Source organism: Furipterus horrens, unplaced genomic scaffold (assembly GCF_987537825.1).
Source record: "Furipterus horrens unplaced genomic scaffold, mFurHor1.1.pri manual_scaffold_7, whole genome shotgun sequence".
Classification (NCBI taxonomy): domain Eukaryota; kingdom Metazoa; phylum Chordata; class Mammalia; order Chiroptera; family Furipteridae; genus Furipterus; species Furipterus horrens.
The window spans coordinates 131790125-131805947 of record NW_028327177.1 but is presented as its reverse complement, the minus strand read 5'-3'; positions in this window follow the sequence as shown (position 1 = coordinate 131805947).

Genomic DNA, 15823 nt, shown 5'->3' with positions numbered 1-15823 from the left:
GTATGAGACTTGATGAAAATGTGGCCATGAATGAGGAAAATGTAAAAAAATTTTAAAAGTTAATCAACTGCTTAGTGTTACTGAGCTATTACTATCTGAAAAAGAACTTGCCATTGCTTTTCTTAGCCGGTAGCCTTAAGATTTTCAGTAAAAATAATGTAGCTTCCACTTCAGGAGACAGCTTGAGTAACTGGAGAATCTATTTTAAGAAAATTTGCCTATTTTAAGAAAAGAAAAGGACAGTTAATCCATCGTCTTCTGGGGGCAGGAAATCATATAAGGAAAGGCGGCGGCAGCCATACTTTGCCTCTAATTAGCCATAGAAGTCAATTGAAATAAAGATGAGTAATTCCTAATTCAATGGAGTGCTCTTTAAGTGCCAGCAAATTGGTAGAAATCTTGAGCGGATCACCTCATCTAATTATACAATAACTTTAAAAAATGAATGTATCATTTCACTTAGCCCTCATTACCACCACCCTAACAATTAGGCATTATTATTTTACTTCTACTATTAATACAATTTATACCCATGTTCAGACAACGGAGGCTCACAGTGAGTGAATATTTAGTTGTAGTTTACCACAAAGACCCTGCTCTCAGTAACAAAGGTGTCCTTGCATTTTCTATCCTGCTAAACCGCCTCATCATCTACTAAGACCAAGTTAGAAAACTTCTAGCTTTCTTTTCTTTTTTCAGCATTCTTCACATTGCCAAATCTCACCTCTCCATGCTCATATATCACCCCAAATTATTTTCTGGGGAATGGCATAGCACCTGACTCATTGCCAACAGAGTTTTCTCTCACTAAGGTCTGATCCTGTTTCTCCTTTTTAAAAAATTCTTTAATAGTTTTCCATTGTTAAGACAATGATAAAAATTTTACCCTGCTTATGTCTGGTCATTTGAAATTGCCCCATCTAGCCGCTGTTCTACATTGTCTAGAGTGGGTTCCCCTAGTAACCCAGAAACTGCCGTACACATTCTGCCCACTTCTTTGTTGTATTAGTTTTCTACCTCTGCATTAAAAATTACTAGAAATTTATTGGCTTAAAACAAAATCCATTGATTAGCTGATAGTTCTGTGGGTCAGAAGTCCAGGCAGGCTCAGCCAGATACTTTAATTAGTCTCAAGGGCTGCATTTTTTTTCTGGAGACTCTGGGCAAGAATCCACTTCTAAGTTTATTCAGGTGGTTGGCAGAATTCAGTTCTGCATGGTTGTCAGGCTGAGATGCTTAGCCATCTCCACCTTCTCTGTGAGTCTCTCTTTCGCTACATCTCTCTGACTTCAACTAGAAGAAAGTTCTTTGCCTTTAAAGTCTCATATGATTAGGTAATTCAGGTTAATCCGGGATAGTCAACCCTATTTTAAGTCCATAATCATAGTTACGTCTGCAAAGATCCTTTTGCAAAGCAATATAGCATATTCGCAGGTTCCAGAAACTAGGACATGGGTATCTTTGGGGGCTTATTCTTCCAACAACATGCAAAGTTAGATCTATGTGGCTGACTTTGCCCTCTTTTTTGAACTACAGAAATACTTTCCCGAACTCATCACAAATGTGAAACCTTTTCAAACTTCTCAGGCAATTTCTTCTTCCTCCATTCCCAATAAATGCCTGTTGTATATGGAAAATAGTGCATTTAACTTTTGTAGGCCTTCATTTTCTTTAATTAAATAAAACAGATATGTATGGTTAGGACCATGTTTATCACTTCCTATCTATAATTATACCATAGAAATAGTCTGTCTGTGTGATCTTAATTAATATGTTATCTCTCAAAATTCCCTGGTTGCCTGGTAATTTATTTCTACAGTACCTACACTATCTATTTGAATTTTTATGATAAGCTATGAGATAAGAAGCATTATCCTCATTTTACATTTGAGGAAATTGGAGGCTCAGAGAGGTTAAGTGACTTGCTAAGGCCAAATAGCAAGTGAGAAGTGAATCTCAAATATGAAGATGATCTCCGTTTGCAGCTTATTCCATGCACTGTCTTCACATATTTTTCCCACACAGTATAAAGCCAATCTGCAATTTCTGAATAAGCAGCAATGATTTATTTATCTAAAAATAATATGACAATATTGAAAAATTAAAGACGACATCATCAAACTTTTTTATTGAATGAATAAGACATGAAAGGAAAAATCAATAGCAACTATAATTTGTAAGATTTTATTTAAAGAAAATGTAAAACTTTCAGTTTAGAATGGAGGGTAGAGCACATATACATTCACCTCTTGTTCATACAAAGATTCAAATGAAATAAAAGTTTAGAGTTCTCAAAGGGGATCAATTCATAATGGTAAAGAGAATTGGGATGAACAACACATGAGAGAGTTCAATAAAATTCTGGACTATTGAGAGAGAGCGGAAGGGAAGAATGTTGACTGGTACAAGAATGCAATTAGGAGAAAGTTGCAGAAGAAGCCTGAGGCATGTTATCTGGGATCAAGAGAGTCTCTGGATCCAACAATGAGGTACATGATGGGGAGCAGGAGTAAGAGATAGGCTGGGAAGCTATTTAATCAGAAATGAGTATGTAGAACAACATAACTCTTCTCCATTTGCACAGAGCATGGCAGCGTAGTTAGACTTCCAAGTTAAAGAAACATAAGTGTCTCTTCATGGTACCATCTGAGTCAAGATAAAGCATCTAGTGCAGTTATTGCTGACTCTGCATTTATCCTTTTAATGTGACCAGACTTTCAGCAGAATCACAAACCTCGCTTCCAGTGGACAAATGTGGTTTGCAGATTCTTAACCTTTGCATCACAAGATAGTGCATAAAAAGGTGGGGTTGAAGCTGAGAGAAAACAGCTTGATAAGCAGCACATCTCCACGGGGACGCATTTTTCTCCTCCAGTTCGGTTGCAGGATAGAGCTCTACTCAATGAACTAGGATGCTTGGAACCAAGGCATTATTACCTAATAATTTCAAATCCTAACTGAATTCTATCTGAAAACTTCCTGGCTCTTTTTCGCCCAGACTGGGTCTCCTTTGTACACCTCCCAAAGCCCAACATACCCATGCTTCTTTGAGTACTGCTTTTGGCCTAATGACTGCACAGTTTCAGGGCAAGCCCTTCAACCAGGCCTCCTTCCTCTACCCAGGCTGTCTCGTCAGATTTCCCTTGCTTTATGTACTGCCTGGAAATCAGCTTAGTGCATACCACATAGCACACCAAAGCAACACTTTGTTGATCAAAGGGCATAAAAAGCTCTGTTTAAATTTTTGAAAAGCTGCATTGTTTAACAAGAAAAAAACAGTTTTCATTATATTCAGACAGATCCATAATCACTCAATCAAAATATCTTCCTTCCTAACTGCAAAGAGTGATCATTTTCTCAATTTTATGAAAGGCAACTCTTTCCTTTACAAAATTATTCTCTTTTTGGATTTTTCTCTTTACCCAGTATTCATATTCAAGGACATCTAATTATAAAACTAGGAAACCAAGTTGAATAGAATAATGTAACGAAGAGAAAACAAAGGAATAGTGACAGATAATAGAAATTACTCATTTGTTAGAGGGGATCATTGAACACTTTCATTTCTGTTGGCTAGAAAAAACCAAGGACTCAGTCTATTATCACAAGTCTATTGTGGACATTGGTTATTTCTTCTTGGAGCCCATCCATCATTCTAACTGTTACAGGGTATGCAGGATGGTTTATTCATTTCATTTTAATATGTTTTTCTTTATAAAATTAGAAAATGGATCAAATAAAGCTGTGGCAAAATGTTCTACATAAAGTACTGCCTTCTTAATTATATTAAGGACTTTTTTCCAAGATGCTGAGTGAATCAGTTTCCATTAAAAACTGATTCACTCAGCATCTTTTCTGCGGGAAACTTTTTCCCCCAGCACCTCTTTTCAATTCAGCTTATATCAGTGATTATAACTATACAGATAACCCTAATAAAGTTATCTCTTGTTAGCTAACATGCCTTTGAGGTATTGAGAAAAGAGAAATCATCTATTATAGTTACAGTGTTATCTTATTATGTTCTAAATCATATAAAAAAATCTGTTTATGACCCTATGGTTAACTCTATTTGACAAGCACTAAAGAACTGATAAATGGTGATGGAAGGAGACTTGACTTGGGATGGTGAACACATAATACAGGGTACAGAAGATATGTTGTAGAATTGTGCACCTGAAAACTGTATAATTTTGTTAAACAATGTCACCCCAATAAATTCAATAAAAAGGAAAAGAAGAATCAGAGAGCTTTTAAATGTTTGAGCTACATAAGATCTCTCCAAACAGTTGTCATCCACGCTATTATCTTATTACAGATGGAGCAATCAAGCCCTCCAAACTGAGGAACTTGTCCAAACTCAGGTAACAATTGTGCTGAGATAAAACCTCCAATTTCCATATCCAGTGTACTTTCCAATATGCTACACTAAACTTGACATTATTTTCTCAGGCCACATTAGACAGCACTGTAGACTAATTCATACTGCTCTAGGATAATGTTCCTTCACTCTTCATTTATCATCCTAATGTGTATTTGGCAATGCAGACAATATCTGAATACCTAAAGCAATGTAAGGGATGGAAGAGAATGAATAATTGAAAGCTATATATTTTGATATTCTGTTTTTTGGAAGTTGTTCAAACATCTCCAACAAAACTTGGTTCAGAGTTTCTAATCGTCGTCGTCGTCGGCAGCCGTCCGTCTCGAGAGACGATGGTGTAGCTTCTTAAGAGTCTATCTGCACCGCCGAGAATGGCTGTGCAGTCCGACTCGGGAGTGACACGGTATCTGTCTCCTCCCGTGTTGAATCGACATCTTGCGATGATGCTGGAGTGTCCTCTCCAGTGAAGCTGAAGCTACAGAGCCTGGGCAGGGTGATATGGAGGGTCTGCTGTTGCCCATGCAGCAGACCCCCCCTCTCTTTGCAGCTGAAGGGTCCAAGGGAAAGACGGAGTCAATACAGCTTGGCTTCAGGTGCGCCGCAGGAGTTGCCGGTGTTGACTACAACGTCAAACCACCTTAGGGACTCCGGCTCCGGATTTTCTGTCGGGGTTTACTCCCTTAGCCTTTCCCCTGAAGAGGTATGCCGCAAGGCAGCGGAGGTTTTTTGGAGTCAGAGTTTCTAATATATCTCAGATAACTAGTCTATGACCAAAAAACAATAAAAAGGAAAACAAACATTTACTGAGTGTACTTGGTATACTACATGCTTTGCATATGTTATTAAATCCTTAATTTTTAAATAACTTTATGAGGTAACTATCATTATATCACTTTGCTAGTAAGTAAACTAACACTCAAATACATTTATCTGTATGTCTAAGATCATACAGCTTATATGTATGAGCACTGAGACTTGAACCAATGACCTCGTAACAAAAATACAATATATATTATATTATACTGGGCCTTCTCTCACTGACTATAAAATACTGAAAGGCAAGTATGGCAAAGTGACACATGAGGGAATAAAATGATCTAGATGATTTGAAAATTGAAATTCTATACCCCTGGGTACTTAGTGGAGTTGAATATTCTTTACAAGGGACTGCAAATGCCAGGTTGGTAACACAAGGTAATGGAAAGATCTTCAGCATATCTTCTTTCCTCCTTATCTAGTGTAAATCCTATGACATGCCATAAATCAGGCTAACAGGCTTAGTAAAGAATGATGAATAAAACTAAAAAATCATCCCCAACAAGAGATGTGACAGTGGGCATGGCATGTTTGCAAAACCGCTAGTAGGTCAGGATATCATAAAGCTGATACAATGGAAGCAAGGGATAAGAAGAGTCGGGAAACAGCGATATCATGAAAATCATGCTAAGGAATTTGGCTTTCATTCTGGAGATGAAAAGTCACAAAATATTATTCTTGCTGCACTGCGTGAGATTAACGGGATGGAACAGTTTGGATGAAGGAGACCATTAGAAGTTATAAAATTAATTCCTGTCATAGAGAAGTAAATGGGACTTCATTAAGGTTGGATGAGTGAAGACTGAAAAGATAAATTTGAGAATAACATGCAGAGAATGGTTGCTTCATTAACTATATATAACAGGAGGAAAAAAGAGCATTCAGAGGTGAAACTAGGATTTTTGGATTGAGAGTGGGAATACACTGGGATAGCAACATCTATAAACAAATACGAGAGGCAACAAATTTTAAGGATAGGAGTAGATATTGAGTCAATTTTAGCTATTTGAGTGCCTCAGAGTCATCCCGAAGGAGGTATTCATAATGGACTCGCATAGAAATTTCTGTGACATACAGAAGAAGTTACTGCTAAAACTACAGCTGTTTTTTAATTGTAGGCATTTATTTGGTAATCAAAATTATGTGACTGCTTGAGATCATATTCCATTTTACCTCTCTGAGTCTCTGTCTTGAAACTCATGAAGACAGTCTATGCATATCTGTGGTCCTCATCCAAATCTAGGCCTGAATAATCATATGGATGGCTACAAATATCATTTCTTCTTTGAATTGCTTATCTTCTTACTATGAAAATCATTTATCTAGACTAGTGTTACTTTGATTATATATATATAACATATATATATATATATATATATGAAATGCATTAAATGTTATTTACTTTGATAGATAATTCTCCTTCCATACCAGGTAATATTTTTCCTGTTAGCGAGGGGATAAAAGTAAACTATAAAACTAATACTAATTTTTCAATATAAGTATTATGTCAGTGGTTTGAGCTAAATGCTATTGGAACAGAGTAGAAATGCCTAGGGTTATTAGAGGAAAACTTTACAGAGATGTCAAACAAGTTAGACCTGGAGAAATAAAATAAAGGGTGAAACTTACTTAAAGTAAGAAAGGAACATGAACAAAAATTGGAGAAAGAGTCAAAAAATGTGGTTTAGATTTGTAATGACGAGTTTTCATTAAGGCAAGATTAGGGAAGAGATGTGATTTTGTGTTCATTGGATCTGAGCTGGAAAAGTGGATTAGGAAGTAATCACCAAGAGCCTTATATGCTCTTGCTCTGATTGTGCCTTTAACCACAGTTGGCAAAGCTACAATGGACACCCAAAGGAAAGAGGGAATTGCGCTCAAATTTCCTCTGATTAATATTATCCTGATTATTCTCTCAGGTCAACTACAAATATAATCTTCTGTCTTACTGAATTTCATAGAATACTTAACACTATAGAACCCTAAATATTCCTGGTGACATAAGAAATGGGTCAGGACACTGTGCTCCTACAAGATAATGACAACATATCCCTTTAGGGAAGATTAGTCATGACAACGAACAATATTTTGCAGCAAGTCATAAGATTCAATAGAATCTAGGGATACCATATCAAGACAACTTTACGTTATATCTCCTACTAAATGTGTTTTAAACAAACTCCTAACATGTTAGAAAGAATAATCAAAAAAGTCTATTTAACTTGTTGACATAACTGATAGTTTATTTGCCAAGTTTTCTGCTGTAAAAATACCCAACTCTGTATTATTTTCCCAGACTCAACTCTGGCATAAGTACTTCTAACTTATTTTCTCCATTGAGACATGCATGGTGAACCAGTTGCTTCCATCCCTGGATACCATTAACATCTTTGAACACCACCATTGCACATCTTGGATCTCTGCGCTACCACATCACACTTCAAGGCATAGATAGAGAGGAAAAAATGCTAATTAGAGAGAAAAAAGCTCTCAGGTAACCTGCATCCAAATCTGCTTGTCTGTTTGTATAATAAGCTCATAACATACAGTCAACTGAGTAAACACAGGAGCAGAAACCACGTGGAAGAGGACAAGAATCCAAAAATTGTTATAAAGAATTACATCACTTCCAATGACCTACCCTTAATAGAAGTGATGAGACAGAATAAAGTGAAGCACCTTAATATGTGCTGTTCAAGTGGATTAACTTTTGAGGTTTGCCTTGAGTAAAGACTATATATTGAAACTGCAAAATGAGTTTAGTAACAGAAGTTTCCATCAATATCTTGAAACTCTGGAAACTAGAAATGATGACTGTGGAAAAAGAGTCAACTAATTTGGATACAGGCCGCTTTTTCCAAATTCTTGAAAGACGGGTGCTGTGTTACAGACTGCACTTGTAAAAGGCTTATTGAATGGAGGACTATTGGATCATCTGTTTCTGAGAATGGCCTGGAACACGGTCTCACTCCTGCCCTGCTCTTCGGCAACGGAATCAGCACTGATCTCAGGCATCACTGCCTGCCTTGTGCTGTTCTTAGCCTAATGTTTAGAACACTAAGCTCACCCGAAGCTCTGAGTATTTGACATGCTGAGTTTGAGACTGACGACCCCTCCAACAATGGCACATGAGTGACATTTACTTTAAGTCACTTTCCCTAAATATATTCCATAAATAAATATGATAAACAGTGTGGGACCTGCCAGATGCACCATCTGGAATCCATCTCTGCTTTGTCTGTCCTTCCTCAGCTCTTTGGTTAGAACTCTTGCTCTACAATGTGCCTAGTGTTCCCAATCGAAAACCTATGTGTCTGCTTCTTGCACTAGACTGTGAGCCCCTTGAAGGCAGAGGCCAAGTCTTCCTCCTGTTTGTATCATCCTTGCTCACATAATGCATGTTTGCTAAACTGTATCAAAATACGTATTGAAATTTCTTTAAAAGGTTTCCCAGTGATCACAAGAGTATATGTTTGAGGCCCTGGCTGCTGTGGCTCAGTGGATTAAGCGTCGACCTGCAAGCCAAGTGTCGCTGGTTCGATTCCCAGTCAGGGCACATGACTAGGTTGCACGTCAGGTCCCCAGTTGGGGGCGCGAGTGAGAGGCAACCACACAGTGATGTTTCTCTCCCTCTCTTTCTCCTTTCCCCTCTCTATAAAAATAAATAAACAAACAAATAACTAAATTACTTTTTTAAAGAGTATATGTTAGATAAGGCCTTGGGGAACACAGGGTATAACATCTACTTAGGGGCAATAATCTTTTATAGGGATCCAATAATGCTAACAAGCAGTCTACGTTTTCTGAATATGGAAGGTTGGTCTTTGAGATCTAGGCTATCTCACTAGTGCTGATGATTGAGAGGCTCTTCCACCTTATTCATTTTCCAAAAGCATTTGGAATAACATACATCTTCTTCAAGGACTGATTGAGCTTTGCCAATAAACCCAGGAAATCTTTTGTCCTAGGCTTATTCTGAGTTTATTACAGAAGAAAATAAGGGCAGATATTAAGTTCCTTTGAGTTTTTAAATTAAAATCAAATTTTAAAAGCAAAATTAAAAGTTACTCATGCAAAAAAAAATACAAAAAATAAATAAAAGGGGTAACTAGTGGTGACTTTACAGGGTCAGCAAAAGTGTCACTAAGAAGACAGTAAGCTGATATTTTAATTAAAGGAAAAAGCCAGATGTGGGAAGGTCAGAATAAAGAATATTTGCCAGGTGGTGGGAACAGTCCACAAAGGCCCTAATGTGGGAACCATCATGGTGTATAACAGGAACAAAAAAAGTTCATAGGACTGAAAGTTGCTGGCAAAAAGATCCAAGTCTCAGGTGAGTTGGGAAAGATAGGTGGCACCATGCCAGAGAATAAAATCGCATCAGATTCTGCAAATCACATTGCTCCTTATTTTCCTAATAATTGCCACAGCCTGGGAAAAGCAGTTCTTGGTGTTAGTAACACCTTACCAGGTTGAAGTGTGACCATTCAACATTTGAGAAAGAAAACCAACTTGGGAATAGTGTGAAGGAGTAACTAGACTGGGGAACTCTGGCTAGAGAAGGATGGAGACAATTGAGCAGATGTCCCTCCCGAGCAGCCTACAGCAGGTCTCAGAATTCACAATCAGTTGAGAAAAAAACAGAAGCCGTCCTGAGAAGGTGGTGGGCCTTGTCCCTGCTGATCAGTGGGCCACCTGCTGGCCCAATCAATGCCTGACCTGATGCAATGTTAACAGACTGTACACGATGTGCTTTCTTCCCTGCAGACACCGCTTTCCTATTGGATGGAAATACCTTTTACAAATATTATGATCTAAACGCAGAACTGCATCCCCATGAATTCTAAATTCAATATGAAGAGTCTCTTAGGATAAACACAAGGCTCTGTTTCTTTTGAGAAACCCAGAATCAGGAAAATTGAAGGCCTACCTACACCCTTGGAAAATTAAATTCTGATTTAGTTAATGTTCTCCTCATGGCTGAAGTGGCTACTTAAGGAAAGATAATGACAGTGTTAAGATATTTAATTGCTGCTTAATCAGTATCTCTATAGCTCCTGTTGGAAAGACTGGGGGTTAGGGAGGAGAGTTAAATCAGAGACTGAATGAAATGCCACTTTATCAACCCTAGAGAAAAGCCTCCCTTTATGTGAGTAATGTAGACTTGAGGGCATTGTTTCTTGGCACCTGGGAGTCAGTCTGAGGGATGGGTCACTCAGAGAGCAGACTGGATGTAGCTCTTTTGAGTCAGGTAAGCAACAGAGCCTATGGGCCTGATGGAACCTAGTGCAAAGCTTGACAGACCCAGCCCAAATCTCTGATCGGCATCCCACACTTCCCACCCTTATTTCTAATTAGAGGAACAAGTTTTTCTTCCTTTTCATAAATCTGGAAAATATCTTGACGATATTTGTTTATTTATGGCAGCTCTAGGATCCCAGCTCATAATGACAGTAACTCAAAGCTGACTGGAATTGATATTGCAGCCTAGGACTGGGGAAGGATTTCCTTTTCTGTGCTTCTGTTAATTGGCCAGTATATGTGTGGGACCTGGGAATGTGAACCAAAATCCTTGTCTCTGGCTCTGCCCTCAGGAATTCCCACCTGAGACAAGATCAGACAAAAAGAATAAGCAAAGATGGGACCATGACCAGGAAAGAGACACTTTGACCAGGCATCTCAGAGAGTTTAAATGAAGTGTATGTTTTTCAGCCCTGATGTATACTCTAATGCTCCTCTAAGTCTGAGGTTTAACTATTATAAAACTGAAAGTATTTCATTTGATATTAAAGTTCAAATTAATATATTTGTTGTCTTTATAAACACCTATATTAAACTATAGGTATGTATTCAGGTATGTGAAGGTTTTTGGCTGATCTGGATGGAGTAAATATCCTGGTATTCTAATGAGCTATGTCTGGTGACATGGATTTGCAGGTGTGATAATTTTTCAGGGAATGGTTATCAAATGTCCCTATCAAAACAGGTATACCCTGAAAGGCTTCTTGATTCTTAAATTATAACAATACTTAATCTTATGAATTATTTGAAAAAGTATAAATAATTACCATTTTCCAATATTAATTCCTAATTACACACCCAATTGTGAATACTGTGAAAGGAAAGACTATATCTCCTTTGCATATGTTAATACTGAGAATAATTCAGAGCATCTTTAAATTCTTGAAGATAGATGACAGACTGAAATTCAATAAACTTAATATATTTTATAATATAAAGTTCAAGTAAAAGAAATTTTTCTCAGTAAAGTCCTAAATTGTTTATTAATGGTATGTCTTGTGAGCTTTCATAAAGATACTTATCTAATGGAAAGCAGGAGAACGTTGTAGAGATTCATGAAAGAAGAATTTGCTTTTTGCTTTTCCTCAATGAAAGAATTTAGCTAAAACATGTAAAGAAATAAGTTTTGCAATTGGCAAAATTTGTGTAGACCCTGTGAACTTATTCCAAACCTGAGCTAGTACTGACATGAATAATGTGAATAATGTAAATAAAACTTGTTTATATAAACAAGAGTATATTTAAAAAGCTACTGTCCCATATTATACTGAACAGTTTTGAGAACTTACTCATAAAAAGTCAAACTCATAACACAGATTCCCTGACAATAGAAATAGATGTACAGGAGCCTGGAGATGTAATTTCAAAGAGATCTTTCCTGGTTGCCCACTGGAACTGATGCCTCAGTGACTAATGCTGCTGAGCAAAATATAAAGAATTTTTAGACAACGTATCTTATGATTTTTTTTTTTTTTGTCTTCAACCAGCACCTTGTGGTTTTTTACATTTTTTGGATAAAAGAAGTTTGTGGCTTTAGCAGCTATATTTCTTTGTCTTTTTCTTTCTTTTTTTTTTTGGGGGGGGGGGTTGGGGGCATGGAAAGAGGGAAGAAAAATTACCATTCCAAATTTTAGGAAACTACATAAGAAGAGAAAGAGAAAAATAGTGGATGCCTTGCATAGCATTCTTTAGACAATTTTGAGTTTTGAGCTGCCCTCTGAACTCTCACTCTTTCATCTTAGAATCTGCAGATGAGTTCTACTTCATGGAGGAGTTTATGGTTAGTAAGACAAGACACTCTTAAATGTTCTATCAGGACCAAGGTATAGGATTAGTTGTGTTAGGAGAAAAAGAAAAATGGATTTTTTTTTTTTAATGAACTTCATGATTCATTGTAAAATGACCCTGTTGTGGAACTTGCAATTAAAAAATGGATTGAATACTGAAAGTTAAAATTTTGTTTCAACCTTTCCATTTCAGACTTTCTTTGCGCAAAAGAGTTCAACAGTATCTTTTATACTGTTCTTTCTGGACACATACGTAGGTAAACATGTGAAATGATTTCAGCAATCTCAGATGCAACAGAAATCCTCAAGCCATCAACTCTCTGCTTCCCCAGAATGTTGCCATCGTCTGGTCAGGAATTACTCTTACCTGTACAAAGCCACCACCTCCTTTATTCCAAAGCCAAAACATAATCAGTGGAGTTGCCTGATAGTCCCTTCAGATAGTTCAACAAACATCCAGCTAGCAATAATACTGAAAAGATGAATAGAACAAGCAGTATTCTAAGCCCTAACTTTGTGTTTTGAACAAAGGGAGATGAAAAGGAAGAAAACTAACATGTATGGAGTCCACTCTACCAGGCATTCTAATTATCTTCTTAATTATATCATTCCAATTTTCCTTTGAGATAGGGACTCTTTGCTGTTTATACATCATGAGACTACTAAATAGTGAAGGCACTGTCTCCACATAAGAAATAAAGTAAAATTTGCTCAACCAAAGAAATATTTTCTGCCTTTTACTATCAATTTCAAGCAGAATATATGACAGTTAAAAATAAAATCTTCCCTGAGGTTGCTACTGTGGAGTGGATGACAGAGCATTGCTTTTGGTAGATCACACTTGGGCTAGTTTCAGGCAAAGCCATGAGACAGATGATGTTTGTCTTCATCTACTTGGCTTCTCCTACTTTCCCACTTTCACTTTCTTGTTTCCTTTCTTGCCCCCCTCAAGGAATGAATCTGTCATCATCATCATTTATTGCTTAAGGCTTTTTCGTTTCAAGTTTTTCTTAGGTGTGCCAAACAATTGATTTTTTAGCACGTGGAGATTTTCAGACACCCTGGAGGAGTAATTAGGGGGCAGAACATCCTTTGTAATTACATAAAATCACATCTTGTAGGATGCTACAACCCGATCCTGGCAGGGGCATAGCAGACACAGAGAAAAGGGCTGTACAAATCGTACCCTCTCCTGCTCCAAACTTGTTCTCGGCTCCTCTCTCAATCTTCCATCAAAGTCAATGCCACCACCCTCCTTCAATCAGCTGCGCAGACCAAAGGCCTCAGGTTGTGCTGGACTTCCCTATTGCTCCCGTAGTAGATCTCATCAGGGAGCAAGTTCCATCTGCCTATTTTTAATACCCCAAATCCAATCACTTTTCCCTATCTCCACTTTATCGTCTATTCCAAGCTTCCATGTCTTCCACGGAACTCCATGAGCCTTCTAACTGACCTCCTAGCCTTCATTTGCCCCCTTCCTATAATCTGGTTTTTTTACAGCATCAGAGTGAGTCTTTCAAAACTAAGATCAATCATCTCATACTTCTCGTTAAAACCTTCAAATGACTTTCCTATCTCCTTTTCCTAAGTCTCTCTACATGGCTGGTATCTTGGCTATCTTTCCAGTCTATTCTCTCCATCACTCCTGTCTACCTGCTGACTACTTCACTGTACTTGAATATGCCAAGTATATTTTTCCTCAGAGTCTCTTTACTTGCTGTTCCCTCTACCAGGGATGAGGTTCCTCTTGATTTTCATATCTCACATTTACTTTACTACATTTCTGTTCAAAAATCATCGAATTAGAAAAGTGACCCTTATCTCCCAAAATCTAAAATAGTTCCTTGCCCTCAGCCTCTCTATACACCTGCTTTAGAAGATCTGTATTTTATTTTCTTTATAGTATGTATATTTTGGGGAAGTTATAATATATATCGATCCATATACTTGTTTTTTGTTCTTTGTCTATTTTCTCAAATAACTGTAGATACATTGGTTGCATGGACTTTGTTTTATTTACAGAGTATCTGGTACATAGTACACATTCAATATACGATTTGAATGGAGAAAACACTTTTATGCAATGTACGTAAGAAAAAGAGTTCTTATGAAACATCTTTTATAAAACTCTAAGGAAATATTAATCAGCTCAAGTAAATTCCATCTAACAATTATTCTTCATAAATTAGATTGCATCTGTATTTTAACTTCAGCTAACCTGAACCACCTGGAGAACATTTTGTAAGTTTGCTTTCTTTCAAATTAAATGGCGCCCTTGAGACAAGAAAGCAAGTCTACGCTTCCATCAGCACCTTGCTTTCTCTGTTAGGAAACTTCACACGCAATGTTTTATTTCTTTACAATTCTCAGTTGCATGAGAAGTTACTGCTCTGTCTACGGGGCCTAGAATAATGTAGCACTCAAGTTCGCACACATAACTATAAACGGAGTAAATCATTGTCACATTTTGACCTGACTAAAGTGCAATGGATAATAATTGGACAAGATAAGGTAATAATAATTATAATAACACATGATTTTACGATACTTTGAAATTTAACATGTAACTTCATTTAATATAAAGAGTCATGCCTCCATTTTTCATCTTTCCAGTAAAGCAAATTAAGGCTCAGCAAACTTCAACCTGTGCTTAAAACTCCCCAGCTAGGAAAAGTCAAGTTTATTCCTAAGATTGCAGTTGGTGAACTCTTAATCATGCACCCTTTTCATTGAATGGTTGTTCTCCAATGGACTTTCAAAGATGTCTCATCATCCCTTGCAGTTCATTATTTAGTTTCAAATTAAGATTTTTCTGAAAGGTTCATCTGTGGAAGTGGAAAATGTGTGAAATTCCAGGCATGTGGTCTTATTCCTCATGAAAGATTCCACTTAAATAAATATAACAACCAGTAATTACTTCTACCTTCTTGATCATTTTCAATTTGACAGGTTTAAATAAGGGGAAAAGGTTGACCAGAGAAAAGAAAAAAGTTACGAAGCTCAGCAGTTTTTGAATCAAACAGCTGCAAATCTGTCATGAACTATGGACCTTGCTGCAAAGCTACAGCTTCATGCAGAAGATATTGAATATAATAAGAGCTCTATCAATGCGCATGAATCAAGAACTTCCTTCAGCAACTGACTCTGTATAGGAATTGTCCCTTTAAAAAAACTCACTTTAATAAACAAACACATGGTGAAATAATTATGCTTTCTTACTCCAGGTCACACAGTGGCCTCAGGCTTGTTCTAAAAGGAGCAAGGGATTCTTTTAGTGCAATATCCCATGTAGCTTCTGCAGCCACAAATAGATTGCGCTGGTCTCCCATTGGAATGTCTGGAGAATCGGGATAGAAGGGAGAGCGCCTTGGTCTGACCTCTTAAATGCAAGCATCGCTGAACGGCTGGGACTAATTGTCTTTAGCTTCTGTCAGAATGTCAAGTTTATAGTTATGAGGTTCCATGATATGTAGCTAATATAGGATTCAAGCTAATTTTTCTTGCAGTTTTAAAGGAAGGTGTAGAGTTTTTTTAAGTA